Below are 18,138 nucleotides of genomic sequence, written 5' to 3'. Positions count from 1 at the left end.
TCAAGCAGTATACAAAAGATCATTAAGTACTTATGCATCAGTAAAGCAAATCTGAGAACGTATGAGCTGATGAATATGGGGGGGGGAAATTATTGTCCTCCCAAAGTTTTCTATATTAACATAAATATATATCATATTCATAGATGCTAAGAAGCTATCAACTGTAAGAATCTACTCCTGCTGATTTGGTAAAAGCTTTTCAGAAAATAAATAACATGAAATTTACACACAAGAGTTCTGTTTGCTCATTGGCAACAGCATACAATATCTATATGATTACATATCACTTATATTTGAATTACAAAGTTTGACTCAAAATCTTTTTGATATCCTTGGAGTCACTTTTGAGCCTTGATAGTGGCATCAAAGAGACAACCACGACTTTTCAGTTAATTCACCTTCAATTATATATCTCAGTCAATACTCCTTCAGTTATATATCTAGACAACCAAATAGCCCCCAAATGATCTTGAGCAAAAAGGAAAACTATTGGCTTTTGTAATTTAAAAACCTGTAAATAGTCTTTATGCACTGCCAGTTTATAGACTCGAGAAACATCATCACAATCTCATTTCTCTCTTCCACGCAGTTTCCGTACTCAGCAGAGTTGTCCCTTGTGGAAACTGGACTAGCTCCAATGTCATATCCTCTTTTATTCCAGTAGGGTCATGAGAACCTCTCTCTTTCAACCCTTACAAAAGTCGTGGTCCTGGCTCTCACTAAACTGATTGGATCATGTGTCCTCTGAATTCATCACTATGGCCAGTCACATGGGATTTCCTGAGTTACTTAATTCCACAGCACAATTCAAAAGAACTTCCTGTGATGACGGACATGTCTACAATTTACACTGTCCAACATGGTAGCCACTTGTCATGTGTGGCCATTGGTTACCTGAAATACGCCTGATGCAACTGAGGAATAAAATTTTAAATTTTATTGTAAGCAATTTAGATTTAAAATAATAGTCACTACTGCATTGAACAGCACAGCTCTAGAGTTTGTTGTGTGGGCCAAACCTACATGGATTACATGAGCTGAGAAGGGGCTCCCCAAAGAAAAGGTTTTTGTAGAGAGCAGGTCCTATTTTCCAGAGTGGGAAATACAGATGCCAAGGGGTAAAAACAACAGATGTTCACTATAATGTACCCTAAAACTTGAACTTTTTATTAACATCTTCAGGACTGACAGTTTAATTTCATATTATACGGTTTGCATTATATTACTTGAAGTTTTTCTATTTTCTATGGTTTTGTTTGTTTTCCTTGATTAAAATGCATACAATGGGAACTTTGGACATGGAGCTGTTCAGGCTTGAATGAGAAGCTATTGTTTGGGATCCACTACCTTTAATTAAATTGTCTTTTAGGTACACCGTGCTCATCTTTTCAAAGGACATTTTAAACAATATATATGGATCCAAACAAGTTAAAATTCATGCGGCATTTTAGAGACAAATAGCTCAACTGGAGAGACAGAAGTATTAATCAGCTTATAGGCATTGATAATGTCAAACATGCACTGTGACAATTGTACTACAATGTGCTCCTTTGCCTAAAGTATGAATGTTTTCTTTTTGACACTAACACATTCATTGATTCAGCTAAGTTTTCAACACAAATTCCTGCCCACATTGAGCTCATAATTCTCAATTTTAAAAATACGAAAATGTGAAAATCATGCATCTTACTCTTGAGGCAAAAGAGACCAAATTAATGTAGGTTTATGACAGAAAATCTAGAAACATGGAGACATACTATGAGCAAAATTAAAATTATCTATAATCTCATCATACAGAGGCAACTACCATTACTGTTTTCGTATATATTTCTTTTGCTTTAAAAAAGCATATGTGTGTGAGTACTTATCTCACTATTTGAACTATTTTTCATAAGGATGAGAACCTACTATAGTTACTCCTTTGTAACGTAATACTTAACATTATATTCTTTAAAAACATGTTAAATGGCAACATAGTATTCCACTGTGTGAAAAAAATACATATGCATATATCTAAAAACTACCACTGTTAGGTTAAAAGGATATGTACAGTTTTAATCTTTTTGAAAAATATGTAAGTTCTATGCAGGCAGATTTTTGTCTGTTTTGTTCACTGCCAAATTTCAGTGCCTAGAACAATGTCTGACATAGAGAATACATTCAATAAGTATTTGTTGAATGAATGAGTATTGGTATATTTCCTATTATAATTCAAACACCCAAGTGTGAGATGGCCCATTTCCCTAAACCCTCATCAACTCTAGGTTTTTTGGTTTGTTTTGGTTTTCTCCCCCCCAGTTTTGTAGACAGAAGATGGCATCTTATTATAGTTTCTTTCCTAACCTTTGTATTTCTACCAGAAGTACAAATTGTGTCACATCAGGGTCACTTGGGCAAAAACACATTATGTAGAGAAAGAACTTGCAGCCTAATTTTGGATAACCGTTTCAAAATCTAAAAGCTTTAACTAAGCAAAATCTAATAGGATGGTTATGTGTTCGGAAATCATATTCCAGTCCACTAAGACACCATATGACCTGGAGAAGTTACTAAACCTACGTATTCCATTATTATGTGTTAACATATAGAGAGCCTATAAATATAGGTATTGTGTTTTAGTAAACTACCAAATACAGGAACTTAAAAGAAGAGAAATGTGATGATTCTGTCTCATATTTAGCTCTCCCCCTAACTTCTGCAGAACCTTACCTTTTCTCCATGCCCTAAATTTAACTCATAGCCTAATGCTTGAGCAAATTGAAGATTATAAAAACTGTAGGGAAAACTCTCAGAAACCCAGGTTGGGGACTTCAATCAAACCTCACGTGAAACCGTAACCATATAGAACAAGACGAAGTTTCCTGGGGCTGTCTCTCATTGAGTATCTGCTTTTCTCTTGTGCGTACCCTCTCACTTTCTTGCTTTTGCCCCTCAGTCTCCCTCTCTCTTTGCATCTCTTTCTCTCTTCCTCCCTTTCTCTCAAGTGACTTTCTCTGCTTCTGCACATGCACATGCCCAGACACAGCCCTGCACTGGCTTCCCATCCCTTTCCTATTCCCGCCCTTAATTAACCGTGCTTCAGTTCCAAATTCTCAAAGGGAGAGAATCAGCTTTACCTATCTTAGGGCAGATCTCTTTCACTCTGTCCTCAGTCCTATCTCTTATGAAGACAGGGAAGGATCACCTCATTCAAATATGGAACCTAGCATCTACTATAGAAATGGAACTAGTTTTTGAAGAGGGTTAGGACTAGTAAACCTCTCAAAAGGTATATGTCATATGTGCTTTCACTTATTAGATGCTGGGATTAAAAATGTAGGTAGAAAGTGACCCCTACTATGTGATAATTAACTAACCTAACTTGAATATATGATTTTAAAATATCTTCCAAACTTCACCATTTTAAAAATCATTTATGATAATCAGGGTTTTGTTTTGTTTTCAATCTAGTTTTAATTCTATGGATAAGCTTCTTTACATTTATTTCTTTTTCAACTTCAGTGTTTTGCCATTTGTCCCTGCTTGAGATCTTTGATTCCCTAGAAACAAAACTTTTTTTTTTTAAGTTTATTTTTTGTTCTACCAAGGATAGCTTCCTATTTGTAGCTATTTTTTAACTGGGATGCTGTGTTTAGCAATTTTAGTACATTCTGCAGTACTGTTTTTTCTCAAAATTATCTGACTTTGCAAAAAATTTTAAAAAATGAACAGAACTACCTTTTGCAATGCCACATTTCAAGCATTTTTGGAGATTATCCATTATTAACTGTGCTCTCTATATTAAGCAAAATGATTCATCTGAACTAATGACTTGATGATGATGTGTATTTCTTCCCTGTTTTCATTTTCTTTGCATTTCATAATTTTTACATTTTTCTCCTTCAATTCTGATGTAATTTAAATCTGTTATGGGATAAACTAAATCATTTTCTCTTTCTTAGTTAAGTAATTTCTGACGGTTAATCTTCCCAGTCTTAACCATGGTTATTTTCACGGAAAAGGAAATAAATTATACTTAAGTTACACCTGTGGACAATAAACTATTTAAATCAAGCCATCTCCATCATTAATATCCATCACCCTGGCCACCGACTCTAGATCTTATAATATGTGATAAATGGCTAAATTTACAGGATTGGCCATGTTGCAGTTTCATTGCTTCCACTGTTCAGACATGTCCTCAAATTATGGCAATATGCGTGAAATGACAGCCTTCCTTAATGACTGATGGGGATAGGCTCATCATGGTTCTGGCCACTGTGATGAGCATCAATCACAAAGACAGCCAAAGACGTCAAATCTGCTGAGATGCTCTTTAATCCTGTGATCCTAGAAAGTCACAACTGTCAGCACAGAACCAAGCAATTGTCTAGCTCGGTGGTCCCTAACCTTTTCCAGTTAGGAAAATGTATTATACTGGAAAACATTGTTGAAGAATTCCTCTTTTAGTTTTGTTTAAAAAAAGCATACAATGGTCCAAACCAGGCACATGGTAACAAACACCCTTTGGGATATTTTGCACTGCCTTTAACTAACCCCTCTTCTCTGAGAACTGCTCCCCCATCTACAGAGGTGGCACTTTGTGCTATATTTGAAGTCAGAAACATTTGTAAATGAAATTTTGATTTTTCTAAGTATCATAACACTTATTCCAAAAAAGTGTAAAACATGCTATTTATTCAGTCAACAGATAGTGCTTATCTTGTTTTAAACAAGATGAGAACCACTGATCTAGAAAATGTACTCTTTATAAAACCCACTCTTACCTTAATGATTCAGGTAATTGAGGGAGAAGTTTTGTTTTTGTCGTTTTATTCTTTACTCAACATTATTGATTGACTTGATTCTCTAATTCACCTATACAGACAAAGCCTGTGATTTTATAGAAAACCATGTCTAAGGTACCACAATTACTCTCCCATGATTCAGGTAGGGTAAAATTATGAGTGTATTTCCCTAAGGTGCAGTAAAATAGTTTATTTATTACTACTTCCTCAATGTCTCACTCACAGGTGGTTAGATTTTGAAAGATTATTAACTAGGCTTGTGTAGGCAAGTACAACAATTTGACTTCAGGAAGCCATTATCTGAGCCAGCCTCCCTTCTGCTAGGGCCCAAGGATATTATTTACAGAAATGAACCATTGTATTATGCTTAATACATTCTTAAAACATTTATACATATATTATATCAAGTTTTCCTGTTTCTCTGTTGTATGAGTTCATTAAAAAATTGCCCACATTATTCTGTCCCTTAATTCCATTATGCTTTTCAAGTTCCTACAGTGGCTTCCTAATCTATCAATTTCATATTACTTACCAAATGAGAGCTCACAATTTCTTCAAAATTGGGCTGAAAACTTATTTCCTACAAGAACTTTTCACAATATATTCCATTTGATTTTGCATTTCCTCTAGAGACTTCCTAAGATTTCAAATGTCCTATCACAGGGGGTGGTGGGTGGAGGGTGGAGGGTTGAGGAGGTAACAGCATAGATGCTATGTTTATATATTCTGTTTGAACTGCTTGATGGGTTGTGAGATATATGTAATTGCTGTTACTTCCTTATTTCACAGATGTGTGCCTGTGTTTGCTCCTCTCTATGCATCTTGATAATGCTTTGCTTGAGCCTGAGGCAAAGTGGCCTATGTGTTTTTTGTTTTTTGTTTTAATTTCGCCAGATGGAGTTCAGTAGCATTTATCACTGTTGACTAAGCAACTAATAATATTTTTCCTAATGAAGAGTGGTGATACGTTTTGCAGTTTGCTCATTCACTAACTTACCCATTAAAAATTATTTATTAATCACCTCCTGGGTGCCTGGCACTGTGCTAAGCACCTGGGAAGCAATGACAAAAGAGAGAAACAGTTCAGTAGAGCTTACAGTCTAGACCAAGAAGTCTGTTCAAAGCACTTGAATCATAATGCTTTCCAGTATCATTCCAACACTCACATTTTACCCATAAAGATTAAAGTATCAGTAGCCTTATCTCCCTTGCTTTTCTCAATAACCTATTTATTCACGTTAACACAGTGAAGAAACATGTAGATTATGGCAACTGTGAGAAAGCCATGAATTTTCAGAGGGAACTGAGTGGTGGATCACATATTCATTGTCTTGGCCTTGGAGCAGGTCAGAATAGACACAGAGGAAAGGAATGCTACCTGCTGCCAACTATTGTTAAGAGAGTAAAATGTGAGATTCACCCCCAGAGTACTGATTGATGTATTGCCCTAAAACCTCTAGGTATGCCGGTCATAAGTAATATGTCAGATAAATATCCCAACAATAAATATATTTGAAGTCACACTTGTTAGAGAAAAGCTTAAGAGAACTAGATATGCTTCTTTAACGTAATCATTCTGGCTTTCTGTTTTAGAGGTTGACAATATCATTATTAATATTTACTGTTAATTGCTTATGTATATTATTTGAATGCCAACATAGGCTTACAGATGTGCTGTTTTTAATGACAAAGATAATGATAACTGAATTGGTGATTAAAAATACACTATAAGCTTAGCACCTTCATAAAAATCCCAAAGCTCTTTACAAAAGCAGTAAGACAAAGAACTAAAATAACAGCTGTGCTAATCATAAGCTAGTTTAAAAAGATAACACTTAGGAGTTTAGGGTTTTTTCAAGCCCATAAATTAAAAGATGCAAAGTTTCATGCTCATGAAAGCTATTTTTAGAAGTTGCTAATGAAGGATGGTAGAATAGGTAACTTAATATATAAGTGAAATGGCGTTTAAGTTGAAGTGGGGTAAAATATTGTGTTACGTCTTAGGACGTAATAACTTTACTTTAATAACCAAAACTGTCAATTAACCAGATTTTTTTAACATTTAACCAGCAAAAGGAGAAGGTAGATCACAAGTAAACAAGCTTATAATAGTCCTTTTTAATCGAAATCCTCTATACCGTCTAGATTTGACAATAACCATACCATTCATTATGATGGTCTGAGATACTACAGAATTTAGTTGTCAGGTACTTAACTATATTCACTGTATTTCACTTAATTCAGCTACAAAATGCAGCAGAATTTCAGTTAAGTGACACTACCTACTGTATTAAGTAGTATCAGAGCAGGAGGGAAGTGAACTTCCCTCACATTGTAAGGTTACTGCAAACAAGGGATTCATGAGTACACGGTAAGAAGTCAGGTTCCAAATGATGAACCACTAAATTCTACCTCTGAAACTAATAATACAGTGTATGTTAATATATAAAAATAAAAAATAAATACTATACTGAAAGTGAAAAACAAAAAAAGTCAGATTCCATGTGTAACCGCTAGACCCCTAAAGAAACCAAAAAAAGGGGGTACCTGGATGGCTCAGTCAGTTGAGCTTCTGCCTTCAGCCCATGTCATGATCCCAAGGTCCTGGGATAGAGTACCGTACTGGGGGACCCTGCTCAGTGGGAAGTCTGCTCCTCCCTCTCCCGCTCCCCCTGCTTGTGCTCTCTCCCTCTCTCTCTGATAAATTGATAAATAAATAAATAAATAAATAAATAAATAAATAAATAAATAAATAAAATCTTAAAGAAAGAAACCAAAGAAAGCAGGCTGCTCATTAATTTTATGTATTATATTAGTTCGTGAGGGTGGCCTAACAAAATACCACAGACTAAGTGGCTTAAACAACAGACATTTTCTCGCACTTCTAGAGGCTGCAGGTACACACTCAAGGTGTCAGCAAGTTGGTCTTCTGAGACCTTTTTCCTTCGCTTAACAAAAGGCCACTTCTTACTGTGTCCTCACACACAGTATGCCTTCCTCTGTGCATGTGCATCCCTGGTGTCTCTCTTTGTGTTCAGATTTCCTCCTGTTATAAAAACACAAGCCAGACCAGATTAGGGCTCACACTAATGGCCTCATTTTAATGTGATAGCCTCTTTAAAGGCCCTATCTACCAAATGCAGTCGCGTTCTGATGTACTGGGGGTTAGGGCTTCAACATATGGACGTGAAGGTGTGCAATTCATCTAACCACATATTTTGTAGTGGAGTGAACTGTGTTCCTTCAATAGATAAGGTCCACTTGGAACCTCTCAGTGTGACCTTATTTGGAATAAGGATCTTTGCAAATGTAATTAAGGTAAAGATCTCCAAATGAGATCATCCTAAATTAGGGTGGGCTCAAAAACCAGTGACATATGTCCTTACAAGTAACAGAAAAGGAGAAGAGACACAGAGACACAGAAAGGAAGGCCACATGAAAACAGAGGCAGAGACTGGAGTGATGTGTCTACAGGTCAATGATTACCAAAGATTGCTGGCAGCCATAGAAGCTAGGAGAGAAACAGAAAGTATTTTCCCTCAGAGTCTCCAGAAGAAACCAGCCATGCTGACAGCTTAATTTTGGATTTTTTACCTCCAGAACTGCGAAAGAATAAATTTCTGTTATTTGAAGCCACTCAGCTTGTGATAATTTGTTGCAGCAGCCATGGGAAACAAATACAGATATTGGTATAGGGAAATAATAAAACTACCATGTACTGATGACTTCCATGTGCAAGGCCCTATCCTATGTATATATTGTCCCTTAAATCCTCTCATCACCTGTGTGAGATAGGTACTATTTTACTCATTTTACAATGAAGACGCTGAGGCTTAAAGAGGTATAAGTAAACTTCCCAGGGGGCACAGACTGTAAATGTCAAAGCCAGAATTCAAACTGATATAGGTTTGACTCGGTGTTGTGGTCATTCCACTAAGTTGCATCAAACTGACAGATAAGAGTATGTTGGAGCTATAATGAATTAAAGATTTTGTGCTGAAAAGGCTCAATTTATTGAGTTTAGGCAGTGACCCACGGAGGCAGTTATAGAGAAGGGCAAGAGGCAGGCAGAAGAGGTATCATAGGGAATTAATACTGATAGGGAATATTGTAGGGAACCCCTTGCCCCAACATCATCCCAAAAATAAGGCAGAGGAATGAGGTCACCTTCTCTTCTAACTGTGCTATATCAATTGGGGCTTCCATGCTTTATTTCCTCCCTCAAGGCTCTGCTGAACTCAATATCCCCTACACTCACTGATGGGCAGGAATGTTCTCTTCCTTGATGTGGGTCTAAGAGGCGTATTCAGTTTTTGATCTTGGCTTTCTCTTGTACTCGGATCTCTGTGCTTAGTAACCTCAGTCTGATTCCTAGTTGCTTCTTCAGTGTTCTGGACTCTGCATATCATGAACAGAGTAGAAGTGGTCACTGAGGACAAATTTATCAGGAATAAAGATTGAGATAGCAGCTGGAGTTTTATGTGAGCATTCTTTCCCCATCCATTTATAAGACTTTGTTCTACTCCACTAATAGCCTGGAGAAGACTCCCTCAATCCCAGTCCCTCACCCTGGCTCCAACTGATGACTTCTGCGATGTTGATGGAGCCCAGTTTTTCTAATTTATAAGTCTGAACCATGAAACAGGAAATACTTCCGAGGCTCAGATATTTTCATGTATTTACATACTTTGAGTCCATGGAATACATTTATTTTCCATGTCTTCGAGAGCCTGCAATACTGTCAGCATGATCTGAGTGCACAAACAGAAGCTGACTAAACAGCAAGCAGGATACTAGCCATGGAGCTTCTAGAGTCATCCTGGAAAGTGGAACCTTTCAGGTCTGGCTTTTAAAATTAAAGCAATGTGGGGCACCTGGGTGTCTCAGTCATTAAGCCTCTGCCTTCATCTCAGGTCCTGATCCCAGGGTCCTGGGATCAAGCCCTGCTTCAGGCTTTGGGCTCCCTGTTCAGTGGGAAGCCTGCTTCTTCCTCTCCCATTCCCCCTGCTTGTGCTCCCTCTCTCACTGTCTCTCTCTCTCTGTGTCAAATAAATAAAATATGTTTTAAAAATTAAATTAAAACCATGTATATCTGTTTGTATTTATAGTTGCAAAACTAGAAAATGTCAAATTCCACAACCCCAAATATGTTTACCCCATAAAATATTTTTGTTGAAATTATCAAACTATCCTTTGATTCACTGGATATAACAGAGACTTGAGAACAAACTGAAACCCAGGTTAGAATTCAAAATTTGAAACCGTCTAGTAAGCAGATCACGGTGGCATCAGAACTAAATTTAAATAAATAATGATGTCAAAACAAACTCTGTGCATCCTGCAATGCGGGAAATGTATCTGTGTTGCCAAAGTATGTCTTTAGGCTGCCATACAATTTAGCAGGATCTGGATTTAGGTCAAGATTGAATGCTGAGCTAACTTATAAACAATACACCAACCAATGTCTCCCTTACCCAAGGTCCTAATTCTTAAGACTAGAAGAATGACAGATTCTCTGAGCTGGCCCTTATTCTTCTATAGTAGTTTCTAGTATGATAGTCAGCAGCTGTTGAAGAAGCGTTTCAGTCTCAGTCTCATTCTCCATCAGAAGAGATAGCTGAACACAAGCAAGGTCAATGAAAAAGCAGAGTAGAAAACGAAACCTTTCCATGCGTTCCTAGACATAGCTCCCCCGGTTTAGGAACCTAGAACTAAAAGTGAGAGATTAGTGTTCACCATCAGGAGCTTATAGAAAAAAATAGATAAGCTAGGCACAAAGGGCTTGCCATCGTAGCTACAGATGCAGAAGGGACCCCAGCAAATTCAGTGGACTATGCTTGCTCTGTCATCTGGCAGTTTGACCTTTCCCCATCCTACACAGTGAGCCTGAGCTGTGGTGTGATTTTTCTACCCTGTTTTTCTGATGCAAAAACACCTGTGTTTTTGACCTCATTTTCCTTGTGCTCCCTTAGGCTTACCTCAGGCCCTGACCTCTGTGTTCTTTAGCTAGAACCCTTAACCTGGTGACCCAAGTGATCATTTCCCTAGATTCTATCTTCACAATAATTAACCTGATTAGAGAGCTGTAGCCAGTGGGACTTGGGCTACTTCTGTCACTCCTTCCACTGGGTGCTTCTCTATACCTGCTGCCCCAGGGACCAGTGGCCTAGTGTCCTCCTGATAATGCTTATGTTTTGCTTTTGGAATAATCAGGCCAAGAAAAAGAGCTTCACCCAAAAGCAAAAAACGCAACAACAACAAAACCTTTTGTGCTGGCAACTGTAGACAAGGCAATCTATTCAGCATGATTCAACCCGGCGAAGTAAGCCTGGCAGACACAAAACAAAACAAAACAAAACCACAACTTCACACAACAAGAGTTGAATTAATTAACTCAGTTACCCTAGGACAACCTTACTTGTTGAGAGGGCAGTCTCTCAAGTCAGATTGCAGGGTTATATCCCTGGGTCTACCACATGTTGCATAATCTTAGACAAATTCTTTAACTGATTAGTGCCTCAGTTTCCCCATCTGTGAAAAGGGGATAGATGTGTTGGGAGCCTGAAAATGAAATCATGTATGTAAACATCTTCAAAAGTGCTGGTATCATAGCTAGTGCTCAATAAATTATTAGTCCTTTGATAGAGTCCATCAGCCTATTTCCTCAACCTTAGACACAAAACCATGAGCTCACTCGAGAAAATACCCTGGCCTGAAACACTGAGAAGGAGCCAGGCAGGGTAAAGTCTTGTTAACTGTTTATATTAGGATATATTATAAACTAATTTCTTTCTACCCCAGTCCAGCCCTATAGCCTGAGAAAAATCGAAAAAGAGCCTAAATTGTTCATGATGAACAATAAATATTGATTGATAAATAAAGCAGGTAAGTGAAGTGGGAGATACTCACCTCAGCAGAGGCCCTATAAATATCAAGCTTAGACTCACCCATCCTGCCTGTCAAGCAAATCTCCATGACATTACCAGTGTTTCTCAACAGGGGAACTCTTGGGGTTAAGTCACTTTAAAGAAAAGAGTGTGTTCATGTGTTTTTCTTCCAAATAATTCTCTGACAAAATTATTATTATGTAGTTTCCATCCATTTATTTAAACAAGGGTTTATTAAACGCTACTGAGTACATAGCACTCTTGGATACATATCCACTTTAAAAAGGTTATTTGAATCAGAACAAAGCACAGTGAGTTTCTGGCATCCTTGAATATGATTTCTAGTCTATTTAATAGCCATGTCTGAAGTGGCATCTTATTTTTGAGCTTTGAGTAGTTGTCATTCACATGCTATAGCTGAAAGTCTTCCTTCCTTTCTTTCTTTCTTTTTCTCTTTCTTTCTTTCTTTCTTTCTTTCTTTCTTTCTTTCTTTCTTTCTTTCTTTCTCCTTTTTGTTATTTTGTGAACCTAAGTCAAACTCTTTGGCTTGGCAGTATTTCTGTTACAGATTCAATGCCTTTTGGTTTGAATGATTGCACTGAATAATCCTAACAAAGTTGAGATAAACACATGATTATTCAGACACAGATATGGAGTCCAGACATACACAGGGAAATAATTCAAAAGTTTTGAGCTCCCATTGTGCTTACTGTCGTACTGTACTGTTTGTACTGTACTTGCCACTTGGTGCTCCAGCCAACATTCACATTTAGTATTTGAAAGTGAAACCACTTGGTGGGCTTTCTCCTCTACATCCCCTCCCTGGATGAGCTACCTAGAGGATCAGCTGCCATGAACAGAAGTAGGGAGCTTTTGAAAGGAGATAGGCATGCAATATAGCAAAAGGGATGAAAGAGGTTCAGATCTCAAAGAGAGTAATAGAGAAGGAGGGTCAAAACCTGCAAGTTGAGTGTGGAAAAGCAGGGTGATGGATTATAGAACAGAATGGAGAAAGACATGGTTAAAGGCTTCTATTACCACAGAAAGAAAGGCTTCAAATAGAAAAATATATATATTATAAACTGGAATGTTATAGTTTCAGTACACGGATTGGTCTTACCCCCCTTTGTGTATTACAGGCTAGAGGCTAATCTCAGGTGGAGATGAGACAAGGGAATTCTAAGAGAAGTGACAGGTTATAGAATAAGGGTAAAGAAAATTACAGTGAAATGAAGTTGAAGAGTGAGGCCAAAATAGATACAGGAAATGGGAAAAAAGGAACCAGTGATAAAGAAAAGTATATTATAAGGAAAAGAAAAGCATACAAAAAATAATTTTATGCTTTCCTTTGAATTTAGAGTCATCTTACTTTTAGAAAACAGACCATTTGGGCAGTATATTTTAGCATTTTGAGTACTAACCACTAAGATACTGAAACTTTGTTCAGGGAGATGTAGTCCTTGAGTTTCAAGATCCATATCCTCAGAGCAACTTTAACATAGTAATGATCATACTCAGAACATGATAATTACATACATTCAATTAAATTTCATTGAGAATTACCTTTATTTCTCACAAGACTTGGGATCTTTTGCATTTAAAATTTAAAAGTCCATGTGAAGTCTACACAAACCTATCCACTTTTTCTCTGAAAGCTAACACATTAATGCCCGTAACTGAATTCTCCTTAGACGCTGCATTTTTCTAAGAGAAATCAACTGAAGACAACTTTTAAATATGTCTAACCAAGAAGACTGCAATATTCAATCAAGTTAATGTTATCAGTGTGGTGATTATTTGAACATCTTTGATGTCAGAGCCATGCCTGAGAATTTCAAAATTCACTTCAGTTTGAAATCAAAGTATACATGCATTTTTCCTACTGTAATATAAAATATATATATATTAAAATTTTATCAAAAAATTGAACACACAAAAGGAAAGTGCAAACTTTACCAAGGATTTTGATAAAAACTTAATTTGTTTTCAAATATCTTATTATCTATGAACTATATAAAACATAAGCTAACTGTGAATGTGGTGTATATTTTACTATTTGTATGACAGAAGACTGCTGGTTTACATTAGCATGTGCATTTTTAAAAGGCGGAAGTGTGTATTATAATAAAAGAAAATCAAACCAGGATTTGGAAAACCTGTTTTAGCCTCAATCCTGCTTTCATCTACTAGCTACTCCACTGGTTTTTCTCTTTCTCTTTTTTTTCTGTGAAGAACATCTTTTTTAATTTTTATTTTTTATTGAAATATAGTGACATACAACTTTTTTCTCTTTTAAACTGGGAATAATATGTTCCCTACCTAGTTTGTCGAACATAGAAAGGTAGTTTTAAACCAAATCTATAAAAATATATGAAACATAATTTCATTATTTAAGTGTAATTTCCTTAGGAGTCATGGACAACTTCACTCACTAACCACTCGTTATCCAATATGTGGCTCTCTCTCTTTTCCTCAAATTTTCACACTCTTGGACTTTTCTTCTACTGGTATAAAAGGCAGGAAAGGGAAGGGAAAGATGAAAACATTTTACTTTTCCAATCCATCACTTTATTATCGTAATTTTAACTATTTTAGTTGAAGCTTTTGAATGAAATGACATTGAATTCAATACTTAAAAGTACGTGTTTGATGTCTTGTGTGTACCTTTTGACTTTGAATGGTATCATGTGAAGACTGAAGAATGGAAGAAAAGTATGCAACAAAAAATAACTTATTCCATAAATGAATACACCAGAAAGTAGAAATTTTACTGTTAGGCTCATTATTACTTCCAGGCTCTAGTGTAGTAGAAGATCTGGGATATTTATTATATGAATGAATGTCTGTATCTTTGCAAGAAAAAAAAATAATTTCTATTCTTCTCATACCTAATTATTTGCCATGGAGTCATTCTTACCACAAATTTTTCTCTGTCTCCACGTAATTGTTTTTCCTAGGGTTTCTAAATTAGGATTTGTTGCCATTTTATCAAATGTAGGACCTACAGTCATCCCTTAACTTGTTCGGCAAGTTCAGTGGTAACACTTATTGCTTCTACTTAATCGGGAGGTGAGATTTCCAGAGCATCTCAAAGATAGAGGGACAAGGCTTAGAGAAGTTAAAAAAAAAAAAAAAAGGCACTGTCCTTGCAAAGAGTGATGTAAGAGGTAAGGAGGTTAAGAGACAAAACTCAACAAATGAGTTTGGGGAGAAAGCTAGCCTTTTATAGTGTAAAAGGAAACAGAAGTACTTTCGGCCAGCCTAATGAACGGTTTTGAAATTGAGGGTCCTTAGAGGAAACCTGGAATTAGAACAAGTTAAAAAAGTAAAGAATGTAGGGAGTGAATGGAGAGGTCTTGTTTGTCTAGAGTTGGTGCCTTAATAGAAAAACGGCAGGCCAGCAGCAACGCTGCAGCTGATAAATTGGCATGTATAAGAATGGGGACAGGAAAGCGCAGTGCTAATGACAGAGATTTTTTTTTTTAAAGGAGCACATGAACTAATCCAAAGGAGTTACTTAAAATTACAGTTTGCTCTTTTCTCTCTCTCTCTCTCAGAATTGTTTAAAGAGAAGGGGGAGAGGAAAAGGAAAGGTGTAATTTATAGGATGTACCTTAGGAACTATTATTAGAAGAATAAAAAGGAGAACTACTGGCAAATGTAAGTGCATTAGAAATGCAGTAATTAAAAGGTTCTACAAGAAAAAAGGAAAATCAGAGCTAACAGTCTTCTATTAACCCACTGTGATTTATAACTCACATTCTACTTTTTTCTCCTAGTACAAGTTCTCTGTTACTGTGTATAATATCCACATGCAATTTTCTGTTGTGGTAACCCATATTGGTAGTAGTGAGTGGATCTTAATTTGTTTTTAATGTGCCTCTAGTTCATCAGCTTCAATTTCAGGGGAAAATTTCTCCATGCTTTGAATAGCACCCAGTGTAGCTACTCTGTATTTGCAACTGATGTCTATTTTGGTAATACAGCAGTTATCAGTAAATAAGAAGAAACAATGGCATGTGTTACAACATTGAAGGAAAGGAAAGGACAGGATAGATATAACTGATGATGAAGTGTATTTATTCTGGGAAAACTGAGATGGTATGTAAATGTTGGTAAGTGGGAAAAGATACATTAAAGATAAATCTAGAAAATTAAGTGAGAATAAGATAAATGCAAGGAGTATGACGAATCATTTCTTAAGGAAATTAACCTAAATTCCTGATGGATGGTTAAGCATTCTCTGAACACATGAAAGCACTGGTGTTTCTAAATGTTAAATTAAGATATGCTCAAAATTTCGTGAGAAATCAATACCTATTAAAATGCTGATCATGTTTGGCAATGTTCTAAACACTATGAGCATTATCCCATTTAAAATACTTCTAAATTATATAGGTAAGAACTAATATATTCCCTATGAAAAACTGACATACAGAGATATGAAGAAGCTTGCCCAAAGTCACACAGGTAGTAAAGTGGTGGAGATTTCAAATACAGGTTGAGTCTGGTTTCATACACAAGTTGACTCCTGAGTCGGGCACTGGTAGTTACTATACTCTCTGTGTCCAGGAGAACCATAAAGATAGACTGTTACTGTTGCAGCTGAAATTTTTACAAGGAAACCACTAATGGAATTTAAGTACTTCACTGGAGTAGCACACCTAGCACATGTGGATAAGAAAGATCTTCATGTTCTCTATGCCGAAGCTGGAGATGGTCTCTCCCAGGCTTATTGCAGTGCACCAAATGCTGCTCAAAGATAATGTCTCAGAGTGCCTAACTTAGGTTCTTCTTTCTTCTGCTGTGTCTGCTTTCTAAAATGTCCCTGGTTCCAGCTCAAATGAAATCACATGAAATTATGTTTGAAGTTTATTTTGTATGCTACTTGAGAATTGATCATGTCTCATGAATTTTTTTGTTATCTCCAATAGCCCTGTACCTCATCTGTCCCAAGGACATCAGCGAGAATAATTTGAGAACAAACCAAAGTACTTCAGCACCTTAATCATTTAGCATTGAGTTGATAACAGAAAGGGCAGGGATGGGTGACTGCAGTTACCCTGTCATTTTGGAGGAAAAACATCTCAGAAGACAGTAAATATGATGGCCTTTTTATCTTGATAACAAAAGGCATCATTTCCTAGTAATCCTTGGTAATTGGAGAATGAAAGACCCAATAGGATGGCAGGAAGAGAAGATTTTATATTAACAGCAGAAATAGTTTAACATTTTTAGCAATACGAAATTTACAAAGTACATAAGCAGATATAATCTCTTTTGATCTAACTCCCTGAGAGGCAGGTAGCCATGTATCCTTAGAGAAGTTGCTTGTTCTTTCTTAAACATCAGCTTTCTCAATTTAAGATGAGAAAAACAATGATTCTCCTTAGGCAGGTTACTTAACCCCTCTGTTCCTCAGTTTCTTCATTTGTAACATGAAACAATAGTATGAAGCCGAAATACAATTCTGCTGATATTCAACTGTTTTTCACCTACAGAAATGGCAATTTCGTAGGGGTTCAACCTAATATTTGTAGTGTTGTTACGAAGATGAATACACTTAAAACAGGGCCAAGCTCTTAGTACACACTCAGTGTTAATTTTATAAATATGATCTCAGTTCATTCTTACAATAGCCCTGTGACAGATAATTGGGTTCCACCTTTGGATATAAATTTATGTGAAAAAAACATAAATACTATTTATGGATTTATAAAGGGGGGGGATTTGGCTTTACAGCAAATGCCACTGCAACATGACCCTTTGCCCTGTGCTTTCTAGGCTGCTCAGTGTATGTATATTGTATCAGCCGGCTAACAAGGTCTCTGAGCTGCTTTTCCCTCCCATCCAAATTTGCCGCGCCACTGGATAGTTCACTAGTTTTGTAGTTGAGGTTTTAACAAATACTCGTGTGACTTTGTTTACCTTATAAAATGGCTTAAGGCTAAAAAAAATGAGTATTCCTATGCTCATCAATTTAGATAGGGATATAAAAGCATGTCCAAGGAAATTTTTAAGTGGATTCAGGTACTGCTTGGTTAAAAAAAATATAGTAAAATGGAAGAAATAAAATCAAAGTCCAGAGTTATTTGTTTGTATATTCTGATTATTTTGTGGAAAGTTTTTCCATTTTGGTTTTGATTTCTAAAATACCAATCCTAGCACATATACTAAAAACTGGAATGATACAGAGGAGATTAGCATGGCCCCTGTACAAAGGATGCCATGCAAATTCATGAAGCACTCCATATAAAAAAAATAAAAATAAAATAAAATACCAGTTGAAAGGTTCTTGCCAGTGAACATTGTGCCTTTGCAAATACGTGTGTATAATATGTACACTAAATTGGTACACATTAAGAAGGAATAATTCATTAAAATTGAAAGTATAGGATGCTAAATATTATGGAGGTAAAATGAGTAAAAGAAATACATCTTTGAAACTGTTTAATCTGTATTTT

General features: G+C 36.4%; 1 non-coding gene across 1 annotated transcript; it reads left to right on the top strand.

The window, feature by feature from the left end:
* Positions 1-17,826: 17,826 nt before the first annotated feature.
* LOC121102178 lies at positions 17,827-17,932 on the top strand. The gene has a single exon (XR_005834266.1). It is a non-coding gene; the product is annotated as a U6 spliceosomal RNA (small nuclear RNA).
* The last annotated feature ends 206 nt before the right edge of the window (positions 17,933-18,138 follow it).

The sequence above is a fragment of the Ursus maritimus genome, unplaced genomic scaffold, assembly GCF_017311325.1.
Source record: "Ursus maritimus isolate PB19 unplaced genomic scaffold, ASM1731132v1 scaffold_12, whole genome shotgun sequence".
Taxonomy (NCBI): domain Eukaryota; kingdom Metazoa; phylum Chordata; class Mammalia; order Carnivora; family Ursidae; genus Ursus; species Ursus maritimus.
Note: the sequence above shows the minus strand (reverse complement) of the source record. Positions and strands in the feature narration are given on the sequence as shown.